The sequence below is a fragment of the Cupressus sempervirens genome, chromosome 5 (genome assembly GCF_028749045.1).
Source record: "Cupressus sempervirens isolate cs-2001-9-10 chromosome 5, ASM2874904v1, whole genome shotgun sequence".
In the NCBI taxonomy this organism is placed as follows: domain Eukaryota; kingdom Viridiplantae; phylum Streptophyta; class Pinopsida; order Cupressales; family Cupressaceae; genus Cupressus; species Cupressus sempervirens.
This window is the reverse complement of record NC_143122.1, coordinates 240482396-240500779: the sequence shown is the minus strand read 5'-3', so window position 1 is coordinate 240500779 and position 18384 is coordinate 240482396.

Sequence of the window (18384 nt, the reverse complement as noted above, 5' to 3'; positions counted from 1 at the left end):
ACTTGCATCTAATTTAGTGACCAGTGCCTTATCCATTGAAACATAGAGTCATTACCAGTAGGATGACCTAACTTGATTGCCTTACGATTAAGTTTGTCAACTAAAAATCCTCAAACCCCATTCTTATGAAACATCCCCTCCATACACCTAGAAACCCTATCAGAACATTGAAGTATTTACCTAACTCCTTGAGTCAAAAGCAAAAACAGATCTGACATACAACTCATCCAAGCTGCCTTAAATCAAATGAACCTTATTCATTTAATCTCAAATTCAATAGTATATGAAGAATTAGGAGACAGAATAAGAAAACCCAAATAATTCGTGTAAATCCCCTTTTATATTCATCCTTGGAAAGACTGAATACATAAACTAGTAAAACTAAATGAATCTCTAGATAATTCACGTGATCTAGCACCAATTTCCATTATCTCAGAATAACAATACATGAAAATGAAAAGAAATATGCGCAAGAGTGGATGTGTGGCCTTCAGGGCTAGAGCTCTGCTCAATTAGACAGGAAGTAAAACCATCAACAACCTTGGTTTCACAGTGAAAACTGGAACCCTGCTGGTATCACAGAGAAAATTGCCAACAACAAAAATGAGAAAGAAAGAGAATAATATAGGAGAAATGAATTCCCGGATTTGCTCTGTATCTAACATGTTTCCACTTGGAAAACATCTACTAAAAGTTAAAGACATCTCTCTAATCTCTCTTTGCAACTGCATATCAAATCTTCAATCATTTTGGCCTCCCAAAAGCATAAAGTGATTCAGATATTTGATAGAAATCATAACTGATTTTAATGTCTGATTTGAACTCAAGAAGTCAATAAAACTTTTTACAATCACTTTAGGCTCCAACAAACTTCAATGTTGGCCTCCAAACTAATTTTGATGCTCCATGATGAAAACTGCCCGTTCTGCTGAGAATGCCAAAATCAAATAAATTTAGTATTCCATGTTTTGTAGTGGGCTGAAAGGAATTAACCCTCACTTAGCTTATGGGTTCATAGGTTATGATCTGTAGCTATTTCATTCCTATGTCATTGCTTAAGTATTAGAATATAAAAGGGGTTTTCATCTATTGTCATTAGGTTCGGATTTATGTTTGGGCTACTTTCCAAGCATTAATTACTTGCAACAACATAGGTTTACTTTCATATCTTCGTTTCATACACCTTAGGAGATAACATGGCTCTAGTAGGCACTTAGTGCATATATTGTGTAGTCCCATTTCAAGTATATATCCATCGGTTGATGATTAAATGAGTCTTCATAATGAGAAAGATAGCTACTCATAAATGATATGAGCTATGGACCTAGTTATTAATCCCTTTGTAAAGTCAATAAATTTTGGCATTGTTGCAAGTGATGACAGTAAAATAAGGACCTAATGCAAGAATTTGTAGAAATTAATTCATTTCCATGCTTCTCTTTCCTATTATAGTCCAGTTAGAATTTATTTCCAAAAAGTCTAGCTAAATTTTAAAATTTCTAAAGTCAAAACTTTAGAAAAAGGCCCATTCTAAATTTTAAAAAAATTTGATGTGCATTCTACATTCTTGAGAAATAATAAAAATAATATTTGTTATCATTTTTCAAATTTCTCCCTACCCCTTTGAATTTGGGTCAAACCTGGTTTGACCTTTTTGACACATGGCACATCGTGATTCGTCGGCCTCTACACACACTGCCATTGGACTGCCACATCATCAACTTAGGTGCAGTGCCATGTCATCATCTGAGAGGGATCCGCTACCACATGTCAACATCCTACTTACCCACTTTCCTTAACTGGTGTGCATCTTTGAAATGTGGGCATGCGCTAACCATCGAACGCAATTTGGTGTGTCCATGTTGGTCCAAATCTGCGGAACCGCCTCATCACCAGCTATGACCCATTTCCATGTGGTGGCATCTTGCATTCCCGCACTTTTTAACTAGTGTGCATCTCCATCTTGCGGGTATGCGTCGATTGTCCATCTCGCCACATGTCAAAATCTCATGCAATGTCCTGAAAGCAATTAACCCTCACTTAGCTTATGGGTTCATAGGTTATGATCTGTAGCTATTTCATTCCTATGTCATTGCTTAAGTATTAGAATATAAAAGGGGTTTTCATCTATTGTCATTAGGTTCGGATTTATGTTTAATTGCACTGGTACCATATATCAGAACCTCAAGGTTAACCCGCCTAGGTCTTGCAAGGCTTGAAGTGAAGGAGTTATGCCTTATAGTTGGCCCAAGATTGCAGTCCAGTGTATCTGTCATAGGAATTTTTTAACCTTAGATGCATTAGTTTGGTTTCTTGGTTATTTTCAAAACTCTTAAATCAGGAGCCAACAAGTGTTTCCTATCTAGATTTCACTTCTTTTAGGAGTTTGATATTTTTGGAGTGAAGTTTATAATATTACACCCATCTATAGACATGCAAATAGACAAACAAATAGATGAATAGATGGACGGATAGAGAGATAGAGAGATAGAGAGGTAGAGAGGTAGATAGATAGATAGACAGATAGATAGATAGGCAGATAGATAGATGGATGGATAGATGGATGGATGGATGGATTGATAGATTGATCAATAGACTGATTGATAGATTGATTGATTGATTAATCGACAAATGGATGGATGGATGGATGGGTGGTTGGGTGGATGAATGATAGATAGATGGATAGAGGGATGGATGGATGATTCGATCGATCTATCGATGTATCAATAGATAGATAGATAGATGGATGGATGAATGGATGGATGAATAGATGGATGGATGGATGTAAGGATGGATGGATGGATAGAAATGGATGGATAAATAGATTGATGGATAGATAGACTAATAGAGGGATGGATAAATGTATAGATAGTTGAATCGATATGGATTGATAGATAGATGGATCAATAGATTAATAGATGGATTGATGGATGAATGGATGAATAGATGGATTGATGGATGGATGGATGGATGGATGGATGAATAGATTGATTGATGGATGGATGATAAATGGGTTGATGGATGGATCAATGGATCAATAGATAGATTGATTGATAGAAAGAGTGATCTATGGATCATTGGATGGATTGATCCATCCATCCATCCATCCATAAGTGGATAGATATGTAGGTAGGTAGATAGATAGATAGATAAATAGATAAATAGAAAATTAGATAGATAGATAGATATATAGGTAGGTAGGTAGGTAGGTAGGTAGATAGGTAGGTATATAGATAGATAGATAGATAGATAGATAGATAGATAGATAGGTATACATGTATATAGGTAGATAGGTAGGTAGATAGATAGATAGATAGGTAAATACATAGATAAATAGCTATATTACTTTATTTTATTTTTATTTCTCAACATATTAATGATTAATATTATCGATACTAATATTTATTATTAACAATTTAATAACTTTTAATTCTTTTTTATCTCTAATTTTATCAACGTCTTTTTTTTCTTCTTTTTTGATTCTTAACTTTTTTAAATCTTTCCTATTATTTATATTTTATTTATACCTCATTATTTATATTTGTACCTATTCTTTTAGGTTTTCTTGATTTCTAATCATTTTATAGTCAAATTTTATTTCTTTAGATTTTAGATATTTTTCCCCTTTATATTATCCACATCCACATCGTCATCGTCATCATCATTTATGTTTTACGGATTTGTTAATCTATTATATTTTTTGATCTTTTGTTCTCTCTCTCTCTTTTTCACTTCTCCCATCCTCTTACCCACTTTTCCTTCCATCTCCCTATCCCTTCTCTCAACTTTTTGTTTTCCCTAGTGTTCTTTGGTTCTTTGGTTCTTTGGTTCTTGTGTGAATTGGTCTTTTGATCCTTGCTCCCTCCTTCTAATTAGGTACCTAGATTTGCTAAAAAATTTACTTCTCTATTTTTATGCTTTCATTCCCTAATGATGGTGTTGGGTGATGCGACGCGCTCCCCTGCCCACAGGTGGTTAATTATGTGGTGTTCCATGTTCACTAAAAGTCATGGCTTTTGGTGCAACGGCAAATGGGCCCTACAATTGGTATCAGAGCCTGGTTTTGGCTTGGTCATGGGTTCAAATCTCCCCGGTGCCTTCCCGACCCGCGTAAGCACCTGGTATGCACATCGAGGGGGAGATTGTTGGGTGATGCAACGCACTCCCCTGCCCACAGGTGGTTAATTATGTGGTGTTCCATTTTCACTAACAGTCATGGCTTTTGGTGCAACGGCAAATGGGCCCTACAGATGGATCATAAAGCATGATCCAAAATATTTGACATAAAACTACACCATGTCTAATCTTGAAAATGAATAACTATAACTATGCATTATGATCATGATGTAAGGTTGTATGTATTATTTTCTCTCATCTAGGTTTTGTAGTGAAATGGATTGAATGAACTAGGTTTTGAAGCATTATTCCCTAGCATCTCTTATGATGCTTGAAACAAAAATGTCTTCCTTTAAAACAACACATAAGTCTTTTCTATCTAGATTTCTCTTCTTTTAGAAATTTAATATTTTTGGAATGAAGTATATAATATTGCACCCATATATGGAAATGAAAATAGACAGACAAATAGATGAATATATGTATGGATAGATAGATAGATAGATAGATAGATAGACAGATAGATAGATAGATAGATAGATAGATAGATAGATAGATAGATAGATAGACAGACAAATAGATAGATAGACAGACAGACATACATATAGACAGACAGGCAAACAAATAGATGGATAGATGATGGACGGATGGATAGATCGATCAATAGATAGATTGATTGATAGATATATTGATTAATCAAAAAATGGATGGATGGATGGATGGGTATGTGGTTGGGTGGATGAATGATAGATAGATGGATAGAGGGACAAATGGATGAACCGTTCAATCTATCAATGGATCGATAGATAGATGGATTGATTGATTGATTGATTGATTGATTGATAGATAGATAGATAGATGAAAGGATGAAAGAATAGATGGACGGATGGATTGACGAATGGATGGATGGATAGATAGATGGATGGATTAACTAGATGGATGGATGGATAAATAGATTGATGGATAGATAGACTAATAGAGGGATGGATAAATGGATAGATAGTTGGATCGATAGATAGATGGATAGATGGATCGATAGATGGATGGACCGATAGATTGATAGATGAATGGAAGAATGGATTCATGGATGGATCGATGGATGGATGGATGAATAGATTGATTGATTGATTGATGGATGAATAAATGGGTAGATGGATGGATCAATGGATCAATAGATAGATTACTCTATGGATTGTTGGATCAATGGATGGATGGATGGATTGATCCATCCATCCATAGATGGATAGATATGTAGGTAGGTAGGTAGATAGATAGATAGATAAATAGACAGATAGATAGATAGATAGATAGATAGCTAGGTAAGTAGATAGGTAGGTAGGTAGGTAAGTAGATAGGTAGGTAGGTAGGTAGATAGATAGATAGAAGATAGATAGGTAGATAGATAGATAGCTAGATAGATAGATAGATAGATAGACACGTAGATAGATAGGTACATAGGTACATAGACACTAATATATTTATAAATAGATAAATAGCTATATTACATTATATTTATTTTAATTTTCAACATATTAATGATTAATATTATCGATACTAATATTTATTATTAACAATTTAATAACTTTTTTTTTTTAATCTTTAATTTTATCAACTTCTTTTTTTCTTAATTTTTTATTCTTAAATTTTTTTTTATCTTTCCTATTATTTATATTTTATTTATTCCTCATTATTTATGTTTGTACCCATTCTTTCAGGTTTTCTTGATTTCTAATTTTTTTGAAGTCAAAATTTATTTATTTAGATTTTAGATATTTGTTTCCCTTTATATTATACACATCCACATCATCATCATCATTTATGTTTTATGGATTTTTTAATCTACTCTCTCTCTCTCTCTCCCCCACTTTTCCTTCCATCTCCCTATCCCTTCTCTCAATTTCTTGTTTTCCCTAGTGTTCTTTATTGTTCTTTGGTTCTTGTGTGAATTGGTCTTTTGATCCTTTCTCCCTCCATCTATTTAGGTATCTAGATTCTCTAGAAAAAGTACTTCTCTTTTATGCTTTCATTCCCTAATGATATATCATAAAGCACGATCCAAAATAATTGACATAAAACTACACTGTGTCTAATCTTGAAAATGAATAACTATAACTATGCATGATGATCATGATGTAAGGTTGTATGTATTGTTTTCTCTCATCTAGGTTTTGTAGTGAAATGGACTAAATGAACTAGGTATTGAAGCATTATTTCCTAGCACCTCTTATGATGCTTGAAACAAAAATGTCTTTCTTTAAAACAACACTTGAGTCTTTTATATCTATATTTCTCTTCTTTTAGAACTTTGATATTTTTGGAGTGAAGTAACAAGAAACTACCCAAATTGTTACCTTATTGTCTATTATTTTTAGCCACCTGACTACTTATTTAGGTCCTCATTTTTTACTTTACTATTCCAACCCGTGCCTCTCTTATTAGGATTGTGATATCTCCATGCTCTTTATTTTAACCCCTTCATTCCAAAATGACATTTATTGTATCCTTCTAACAACCTGGGACTTGATGTTTATCACACTCTTATGGTTTTACAAGGATAACAATACCTTTACGCTCTACTATGGCCCCCGGTCTAAATTCTTGCCTCTATGGATACCCTTCATAGTTCAATCTTACCACATGTATATACTATTATGGATATTTCTCCTGACGTAGCCAAATATTTATTTGAGCTTTCCCTATTTTTATTCATGCCCACTTTCTAATATCTCTTGGAAATTTCTCCCACTCCTTTGTTCACTCTTCCAGTTGAACAGAACATGCCTATTATTTCCTTCTATTTTCTTTCTAATCTTATTTTGTTGTTGAATACAACCTATCCATTTCATCTTGTCCTTAAGAAATACTCTTGCTAAGCTATCAATTCTCTCCTTCTCATCAAATAATTTTAAACCTTTGGTGATGATATTTATATCCTTGTGCCCAAGACTTGGCTCCTTCTATTAATTCTTTTAATTTGTTTCCCTTAATTTCATGTTTGCAATTGTTGATTGAAACTCTTCCAACTTTGGCATGTCACTTTCCTTCATTATATCAAAACTTGTACCTTTTCAACAAACATTTTTCCCATTTGAGCAACAATATGAGACCATTACAAGATTGTTAAATTGTCAAACTAAGACAAATGTAAGCTCCTTATGAGAAACCACACTAGAAACAACATATGGAAGACCAAGAGTCACAACTTTGAATCCACCTTTTGAAACAATCAATGGGAGACCAAGAGTCATAACTTAGAATTTCACAAAGATGTTCCTCTTGGGATTTGACACAAGGTTTCCACAGTGAGAGTTCATTTCTTCAACCAACCAAGCTAAACCGCTTGGACACTATCATTTTTCCTATGTTTGATCATTATTTGAGTGATGCATTTTAGTAGTGAAAACTACATAGTTTCTAACTATTTTTAGTAGAATCATAGTGATATTTTTCTTTCTATGATTACTTCATCTTTTAGATATATTTGTGTCTTAAAATTCCATTAGATTGTTTAACATTCACAAAAATCATCTCTTCACCTCTCAACTACATAAAATTGATAAAATACTGGTAATAAAATTTCAAAGCCTAACAATATTCCCTATATAAATATTTTTGTATGAATATGCACTCTCCTATGATATCTAAAGATTTATCTAGGACCCTTTTCTAACTAAAAACTGATATTCCATTAAATTTTTAAACCTTCCTGAAACAGTCTCCTCTAGGAGGACCCAAATATCATTTATAAGATCATTTATTCTCATGATATCCTTGGAAAAAAAATCCTCAATAGTGATCTTCTCAATTTATTAATAAAGTAAATTTGAGTACATCAAAAACACCTCAAACAAGACTTTCATGAGGGTTTGATTCTAAATTTGCATTACAAGCTCCTTCAGACATAACCAAAAAACATAGTTATGATCTAGCACATCATTTAGTACTTGTTTCCACAATAGAATAAAAAATAAGTATAATCACCAAATATTACCTACTTTCATGTGCTGAAAGAAACAACTGTAGAAAAAAGCATTTGTTGGGTGGATATTTTGCAACCAACAGTTTATGCAAATCCAGTCACAAAATAGGTAGATCATCCATAGGGTGTGAGACAAAGTCTCTCATGCCTTAAAGGGAAGGCTCCCCCTTCTCACCATTCCTTGGATCAACTCAAGGTAAGAAAGAAGTTAAGAGATGCATTATAGGGTGAAATTGATATTCTTTTCTCTTTCTTTCAAGAAACAATTCACTTACTTATAGAACTAGCAATAGGCAGGTTGGATACACTATAATGCTATCTAAAAGCTAGAAATAGTGATACCAATACCAAACACCAACGCAAAGGCTAGTTGAGAGCGTATTGGCTTAAATCTACATCTAATTTTACTAATCTATAAGAATAATCTCTACCATTGGGGTGCACAAACTTCCAGAAGCAGAGAATTTCTTAGCTATAATTCTAAATGGCATGAGTACAAGATAGTAATATAAAATCATAGTCACAACTTCATGTTTATATTACCATAATTTATCTAGGTCACAACTTCAAATTCAATTGCTTCTCATACTCACTATGTTCTAAAACAAATTCAAGATTACCATAAATAAAAGATAATAAACCCAAATTGCAGCCACAACTTCCAATTTGGTTCTATCACATATGCATCCAAACACAGCTTCAAAATAAATGTTCTCTTTGTATTCATTTTTCTTTACAAAACTACACTACACAATCATAGTCATTCTTGTACAAGTTTGGTAGATCTCTCTTTCATATAATAAAATATGATGTTTACAATGAGGGGTACTCCTTTATATAGGAAAAAGGAGTGAGAAATAGAAGGAGAAAAAGGTGGGAGAAACTCAACCAACTTGACTATGTAAAACTAGAAAAGAAGATTTATTAGATTACATATATTGAAGGTTCGTGTAATGGATTATGTGCAATCGAATTACATGTAATCTATCTTTTACAGCTACAAAATTGAAAATTCATTGAAGAAAAACTTGAAACTACTTAATCAATCATGTAGATTATCAACAAAGGCTTTGTACTTGACGATGCAATCATGGATGGTGTTGAATTGGGAGTTCTTGTATTTTGTGTCATTGTATTCTCTTTGATGAATTACCAATTTTCATTTGAAAACTTGATGTAATCAAGATTTTTGTCATTCCACAGTTAGATTCACATATTTTGGAGTTTTTGACACTTTAAAAACCTTCTCAATGATGTCTATGTGTAAACTCAAAAAAAATTCCCATTAGCATCTTCAATTGGTTTTTCTCTCTCCCTCTCAAGTGCTTTGGCACATTCCCACACAAACTTAGGTTCTAGTGTTGTCATTGGGAAAGTAGAGACCAAATGAATATTGCTTCTTTAGATTTGAACCATGTCTTCTCAACAAGATGTATTTATTTTTTGAAGAAATTTTGACAAATCATTATTTGAAGAGTTTAAGGCAACATGAGAATTCTGAAGAGTGAAAATATCTTTCAATAATATTGAATACATGAGGGTTTCAAGATTCAGACAATTGATGGAAAATCCATGGAGGATAAGTGTTCTAGGTATGATTTAGATACTTTTTGAACACTTTATAAAGCTGTAAATAAATGGAAAAAAATTGTAATTTGGGCAAAAAAACCAAAATTAGGATTTGGATGGTGGATTGCACATGGAAAAAATGGAGCTTTTATTTTGGATGACCAAGAATGCAAGTTGGAAGTATATGGATATGTGTGAAATGAAAGTTTAGGTATTTAAAAATGTGACTTTTTACCCAAATTGACTTTAGGAGATGCAATTACATGTGGTAAAAACTCATCATTTTTACTTGACGTAAATATGTAATCGGATTTGTATATTGCTATTACATATGTAGGAATATGGAGTTTGGTAGAATTTGGATGATGGATTGGATATGAATGATGGAAACATGAAGGATACTTGCATTCTTTTTGGGAAGATCTCCAACTTTTCATCATAAACAAACCAAAAACAAACAAAAAAAAAGCAACAAAAGTATTTAGAAAAACAAAGAAAATATTTTTTTTTAAATCTCTTGCTTTGACACAAATTGATAACCTAGAACAAAAATCTAGGGTTGTTTTCAAACAAATGGATGATAATGAGTAAAAGAATGCAAAAAATCAACAACCTAATCAAGAAATGCAAGCAAAACTAAAATCTTACACTTACTTGGAGAGCACAGCATAAAATTTGGAAGAAGATGGAATTTGAATGAAATCATTCTCTCCAAAATCGGGTTTAGCAAGTGCATTTACATATAATGACCAAAACCTTTGAAACATTCAAACCTTATCTTCAAATATTGACTCTAGGATGCAAAAGCATGTGCATAATGTTGCCAGTATCACACTTGTTGGAGTGATTTCCATGTTAGAAAATGTCTCCTTAAGCAAAAATGGGTTATCTAACTTGCATTTACATGTGCATTTATTTGATGCAAAATACTTTGAAAGTTCATTTTCTGCCAATGGTTTTAGGCAAAACTAGGTTTAGAAAGCCCCATTGAAAGAAAGGACCCTTCTTTAGGACCAAAATCATGTTTAGAAACTCTTATTGCATGGACATTTTGCTTGGAAGAGAAAAAATGGGTTCTCTAAAGATAAATTAGACTATAAAGTGATAAAGTCATTTAAGTGATAAATGACATTATGTTATGTTTTGTGATGAAAAATGAAGGACAACAACTAGCTCTATCTGGGGAATGTAATTCATTTCTCATTGAAAACAATGAGTAACATAGAATCCAGATCTCTAAGTGCCTTTATCCATTACACTGGGCTATCGAATCAAGAAACTAATGCAACTAAGCAAAACAAACCTAGTTTAAAATAGAAATAAAATTTTGCAATCACATTTATTAAAAACAAAGAAAAACCTAACTAATTAAAACTAGTTGATAATGCAAATTTTCAAATGAAACCATTTACTGGATCAACAAAAGAGCTACCTTTTTTTCAGCATCTTGTAGTACCTTGCGTGTTCACAAGCAACTTCATATTGATGGAACATGAACAACTGGAGCAATGATGTCAATGCCTGATGTAAAACCTCTTGGAAGAGATGGAAAAGCTATCCCTTTTGAGATGAATCATGTGTATTGTTGCTCCAAGATAGGTCCATCAATTGAAATTTCTCCTCCAGAATTGATGCTTCTTTTGCTTCTTCTTAAATAGTATTTCCATGTTTAGGTACATGTGGAATACCCAACTTACCATTAACATCCGACGTCTAAGTTAGATATCAGATTGGACATCCCCTTAATCAAATTATATACTCTTCTTTCCAACTACAACCTGCTTTATCGGTTCACTAATCACCAACACCTCGAGATGATCAAGAAGATCTTGCTCATGTGATTTTATTAATGACATGTTTGCACTACATAGCTCAACATATTGCTCACAAAATTTTGACTTGGGAAAGTCTTTATCATTTATGAGAAGTTCATTTTCAAGCTTGCGAGTAGAACATTTATGCAAACTGTACTCAAGTTCATGACCTTGAGACACAAATACATTATTTTCAACCTGATCAAAACTTTCTTGCATGCCCCTTTAATGACATGATTATTTTTAACATAGGAAGAAAAATTTTCCTTCTTCATCTTTTCATATGTTTCCTTCTGAGATTGTGTGCACAAGATATGAGAGTCGCCAACAATTTCTTCTTCCTTTTTTTATGGAAGAGAATAGCAAGGTCACTATCTTCAAATACATGATTCTTTACTATTGTCTTTTCTAATGGTGCCTCAATAACAAGCTTCTCTAGTGATGAAACTATGTTTTGTTGATTCCCGTCGATAGAGCTACAAGAAATGATTGGAAGAGGCCTTCTCTCTACATTTTTGTGAGAATGCAGATCATGCCTTGAGCTATTTTCTTCAAGATCCATCCTAACTCTACATGAGAAGATCCATCCTTGCATTGGAAAAAGACGTATTGGAAGAATGGTGACTTTCTTCAAACTCACTTGCTTCGATTCTTATCTTCCCAACAAGAATACGATCATCTTCAATTTCAACTGCAAATGTCTGTGAAGCTACAAGAGTAGATGGGTCTTCTCTCCTTAATAGAAAATTGACTTTAAGAATTTGAGTACTAACAAATAAATACCTCAAATGCATTGTTGTAAGTTGAGAAAAAACTAGAATTATTCAAGTCAATCTATTGAAATGAGCAGAAAATTCATGCATAGGCACATGATATGACTTCTCCAGCTAAGTAAGTTGGGCTAATTATGAAGCATTTTCTCAAACTTGTCTATGAGAATAGCCCAATTTGTAATAGTACATGGTGGTAAATGTTAAAACCAATCAACATCCATGCCTTGGAGAGTTTCCATGAATATCTTTACAAATAAATGCTCATATCTAATGATATGAACATCACATGTAATGTAGAAAGCAACATTATGTTTATCAAGATGTTGTTTTTCATCACTGAAGAATTTGGGAAAATTCTTTTGCAAGCCATCAAGAAGAGCATGTAGAAGTTAGGATAGATTCAATAGTCCAAAATCATTTCCCCAAGGAGCTTGGGTCATTTACATATCCTTGGTAAGTTCTTGATACAAGAAATAAAGTTACAATGAATATTTACAACGAAAAAAGACACAAATATGCCTCAAATGAAAGTGTAAGGCTCTCAAATGTACGTCATGTCCCCAACAAAGTCATTAGAAACTATTGGGTGGATATTTTACAACCAAAAATTTATGCAAATCTAGTCACAAAATAGGTGGAGCAACCACAACATGTGAGATAGAGTCTCTCCTACTTTAAAGAGAAGGCTCCCCCTTCTCACTATTCCTTGGATCAACTCAAGGTAAGCAACAAGTTAAGAGATGCATTATAGGTTTTGTTAATAATATTCTTTCCTCTTTATTTCAAGAAAAAATCCACTCGCTCATGGAATGGATATTGGGCAAGTTGTATACCTTACACTACACTTCTATCTTAAAGCTAGAAACAATGATACTAATAGAAAAATCCAACTCACAGGTTGGTTGAGAGCATATTGGCTTAGATCTATGTCTAGTTAAACTAATATAAGAGAATCATCTCTACCATTGGGGTGCACAATCTTACAAAAGCATATAATTTCTTAGCTATAATTCTAAATGGCATGAATATGAGATGGTAATATAAAACCATAGTCACGACTTCTAGTTTATATTGCCATAGTTGCCCCTAGTCACAACTTTGAATTTATTTTTTTCCCATACTCACTATGTTCTAAAACAAATAAAAGATTACCATAAATAAGAGATCATAAACCTAAATTGTAGTCACAACTTCCATTTTGGTTCTATCACATATGCATCCAAACACAACTTTGAAACAAATGTTCTCTTTGTATTCACTTTTATTTTCAAAACTACAATACATAATCACAGTTATGCTTGTACAAGTTTGAGAGATCTCTCTTGCATATAATAAAAGATGGTTTTTACAATGAAGGTAACTCCATTATAGAGGAAAAAGGAGTGAGAAAAAGAGCGAGAAACTCAACCACCTTGACTAAGTCAAACTAGGAAAGAATATTTATTGGATTACATGCACTAGAGGTTCGTGTAATAGGATTACATGTAATCTATCTTCTGCAACTACAAAACTAAAAATGATCTTGACAAAAAAGTTGCAACTGTTGAATCAATCTTGTGGATTATCAAGAAAAGCTTTGAACTTGATGACACAATCGTGAATGGTCATCAAATTGCGAGTTCTTGTACTCTACTTCACTGCATTCTCTTTGATGAATTGATAGTTGTCATTTGAAAACTTGATGTAATCAAGCTTTTCCTTATTTCGTAGTTGTGAATTCTTCTTTGTTAGATTCACACATTCTGGAGTTTCTAAAACTTTGAAAACATTTTCAATGATGTCCAGATGTGAACTTGGAGCAACTCTCCCATCATCATCTTCAATTCATCTCTCTCTCTCTCTCTCTCAAGTGCTTTTACACATTCCCACATGAACTTAGTTTTTAGTGCCTTTATTGGGAAAGTGGAGACCGAATGCATATTGCTTCTTTAGATTCGAAGCATATATTCTCAATAGGATATCTCTATTTTTTGAATAATTTTTGAGATATCTTGATTTGAAGAGTTCACTGCAACATGAGAATTCTAAAGAGTGAGAACATCTTCAATAATATTGAATCCATGAGGGTTTAGAGATTATGACAATTGATGGTAGATACATGGAGGATAAGTGTTATAGGTATGATTTAGATACTTTTTGAACACTTTAGAAGGCTGGAAATGAATAGAACAGCTTGTAGTTTGGACAAAAATGGTCAAATTTGGGGTTTGGATAGTGGATTGCATGTGGACAAAATGGAGATTTTGTTTTGTATGACCAAGAATGCAAGTTGGAAGCATATGGATGTGTGTAAAATGAGAGTTTAGGTGTTTAAAAATGTTCCATGAGTTTTTACCAAATTTAGGTTTAGGAGATGCAATTACATGTGGTAAAAACTCATCAGTTTTACTTGGTGTAAATATGTAATCGGGTTTATAGAATGTGATTACATACATAAGAATGTGGAATTTGGATGAATTTGGATGATGGATTGGATACCAATGATGGAAACATGATAGATACTTGCATTCTTTTAGGGAAGATCTCTTACTTTTCTTCTTAACTGTTGTCACTTAGGTCTGCACCCTTGTCCAAGGCCTAGGCGCGAGGATGACCTAGTGAAACATGGAAACAACCTCCAAGCTGTGGGACTTGAACTGCAAGGTTGAGTCTCTGAAGAAGGCCGGCTTCCTCTTACTATCAGGGCGCACCTATCTATTCTCAGAAGGGAAAGGGAGAAAGAGAGCATTAAAGCAAATCTACCTAGTCTAATCTAAGGCGGTGATGCACCAAAATAGAGTGTTTAGACTCATTTCTGCCCATATATGCACTACGAAACTAGGGTAACATTCAAGGTCATACATTCATTCAGACTTATATTGACCAACAGCCACATACAGATCAGGAGACCAATTGAATAACACCAGGAACAGAAGATTTCACTTGTATATTATTCAATAGGCTAAAGATAGATACAGTATGCAGACCACTGATCTCAACAATACATCAATGAGAGGCAAAATGCTACACATACACGTTGATGGCCGAAAGAGATGATACAGGATGTTTTATCTAGCTCAGAGACAAAGGGATTTTACACTGCAAGTCTGCGAGCAGCAGCAGAGAAAATCAGGAAGAGTCGACCCTTACAAAATGTACAAAATCTACCTTTATAGTTCAGGCGTAACTGAGATCTTTTTTGCTGAAATGACCCTGCAACTACCTGCCATTGGGTCCCGGGGAAGACAATCATGGAAAAAATCTCCATAAAATTTGATCTCTTTCGCCAATAATGTCCTGAGAAGACTGAAAATGGCGCCATAATTGCGCTTTGACCTGGTAGATGGATCAACGGGTGGGTGGAGTGTCATTCTATGTTTTACATTTACTCTGGTAGGTCGAGATTGATCATGGAGATCAGATCGCATGACAAAATCGATTATCTTCGCTTCCTAGTTCATGAATCCGTCGAAGTCAAAAGGTCAACCGGGCTCCCTATGCGTCAACTAGGCCGCGCGGGCCAATTGCATTTCTTTATTTTGCCACCTGGAGGTCCTCCCGCGGTTGACCACCCTTCATTGGACTAACCGCGCCACCCTGAATACTATCATGATTGTGACGGTTACACTAACCGTCAACCGCCACCCTAGACTGTGCCGACAGGATGCATGTCGACAAGGCGCTGTGTCGCCAACATAACCCTCGCACATCTCTGCCATAGCACGATGGCGCCTACCGTTGATCGGCCTCGATCCAACGATCATGGAGACTCGTCATTCTGCAACCTCTTCCCTTATAAATCACTGGGCCTGCGGCACATGTGGCACTTCCCCATTGGTCCGACGATCGCTTAGTCCTTACTGCACCAGCTACATGAAACATGGTTCCGCCAGGACACGTGGCGCACGGGCGCTATGTCATCGACGTTAATTCTCGGGTAAGTCTCGATAGCGAGACAGCGCCAGTCATAGATTCCTGCAGATCCAACGCTCGTGAAGACTCGACATCGTGTTGAGACTACTGGGCCCGCTGTACGTCGTGCGCCGACTCATACACATGACACCTCCTTATTTGGTTCGATGAAGACTAGCTGGCAACCCAAGACCTGATCTGCAGAGTGACCACGTGTCAGCTAGGTGCCATGTCCCTATGCGGAAATTGAGGCCAAATTCCCATAGCGCCATAGCGCCCACTGACAGCGTGCCTTGAGATTTACATGTGTCCCCATCCGATTTGCCACGTCGACTGCGCTTGCATAGTACCCGTTGGGACCCATCCGTCTGATCATTTCTTGCCATGGTGAACTTTTCGCTTGGGCGCTATGTTGCCATCGAAAAATGCATGGGTTTTCCATTGGCGCCACAGTGCCTCGCCGTGTTTTTGAAACCTCCGGGCCGTGAACCTGTCTGCCCACTGCCACGAAACCTCTGACCTGTTGTACTCTGTGACCTGCGACCGAACCCATCCCACTCATTGCCATATTTGTAACTGCACCACACCTTGGACAACACCTGGCGATCCTTGGTGAGACCTAGTCCTGTCGATCCACGTGGCTGATGGTCGCCATGTCGCTATGATAAAATCTGCACATCTTTTCCATAGCGAGATGGCGCCATCCGTTGATGCGAACAAATCTGACGATCGTGAGGACTCGTCGTACCTCATGCTTTCGCCCTCCATGTCAATACACCTGGCATCGCTTTGAGACACGGCCCCACCTGACACACGTCACCAGGGCGCGATGTCGCTGTCATAACCCTTGCGCAACTCCTCCATAGCGCAATGGCGCTTACCGTTGATCCGAGTTGATCTGATGGTGGTGAACATAAGCCTCAACTATGTTAGCTGTGCCAACAGGAACTCTGACCTGGCACACGTGGTTCCTCTTGATTCGTCGCCGCAACACCTGATTCCGTCGGTCGTTAAAATTTGCCGCTGTGACTATTTTCGCCGGGCGCTATGTTGCTATGGAGATTTTCCAGCCGATTTTTGATAGCGACATAGCGCCAAGGGCGTCAAGAACCTTTTTCGACCTGCAAAACGTCGGACCCACCCCTGCAACGTGTCATCAGGGCGTCATCGCGCTATAATAAATATCGTGCATTTCCCTTATAGTGCGATGGTGCCAACCATTGGTACCGCTTAGATCTAACGGCCAGAAACCTGTAGGTTGTAACATTAAAATACTTATTCGAGACTAACCATTGCACGAGCCACACTTTCAAAATTTAAATTCTTGGCGGTAAAACCAGAGGTAACACTTCTGGCGACTCGCAGGGGGCATGAGCCTGCTCAATGCATGACCAGTGCCTGAGAATGATCCATTGGGCCATGGAGTCAGAAAAGAGGGCCCAGAAGTTACGGAACCGAGAGCTGGAAGAAACCCTGACCCTTAATGAGGAAATCAAAACATTAAAGAACCCTTGAACTCTGGCTCTGTCTTGCGACTTGAAAACAAAAAAAACAGGACCCCCTCAGCAACCTGAGACTTGTCAAAACTTCGGGAATTGGCGACTCAAGAAGTGAGCCATGTGCACCCGCACTTATTGTAAAACATGAACAATAGGAAGCAACTAAACTAACTATGTACATGGATTCACAACTTTTCAGAGACAGGGCTTCAGATGGATCCCATTGACTGGAATGGGCAGAATTTCACCATTTGGCCTACTTAGCTGGAACGCATTGGCCTGTTTGCAACCGGAGATCATATAAGGGCCACTCCATAGTGGATCAAATTTGGAGTGCCTTCCTGGTTTTGCTCTGTCTGAGTCCCACTTGAGAACTAAATCTCCCCCTTTGAAGATTCTGGCCCTTGCCTTCTTATCAAAACTCTTCTTCATCTGCTGCTAGTGTATCTCCAGGGTTTGCATAGCTTTGTTTCTCTTTTCTTCCAGTTCAATCAACTCTGCCATTCTTACTGACATGGAACTATTTTCAACCAACTCTAGCTGATGAGCCAACTCCAAGGATGGGAATTCCAATGAGATCAGAAGTCTGGCCTCCCTACCATATACCAGCACAAAAGGTGAATTCCCAATAGATCTCTTGGGTGTTATCCTATTAGCCCACAGAGTGGTCCTTAATTTTTTATGCCAGACCCTCTGATTGTCTTCTATCATTCTCCTTATGATTCTGATTAGATTTTTGTTGG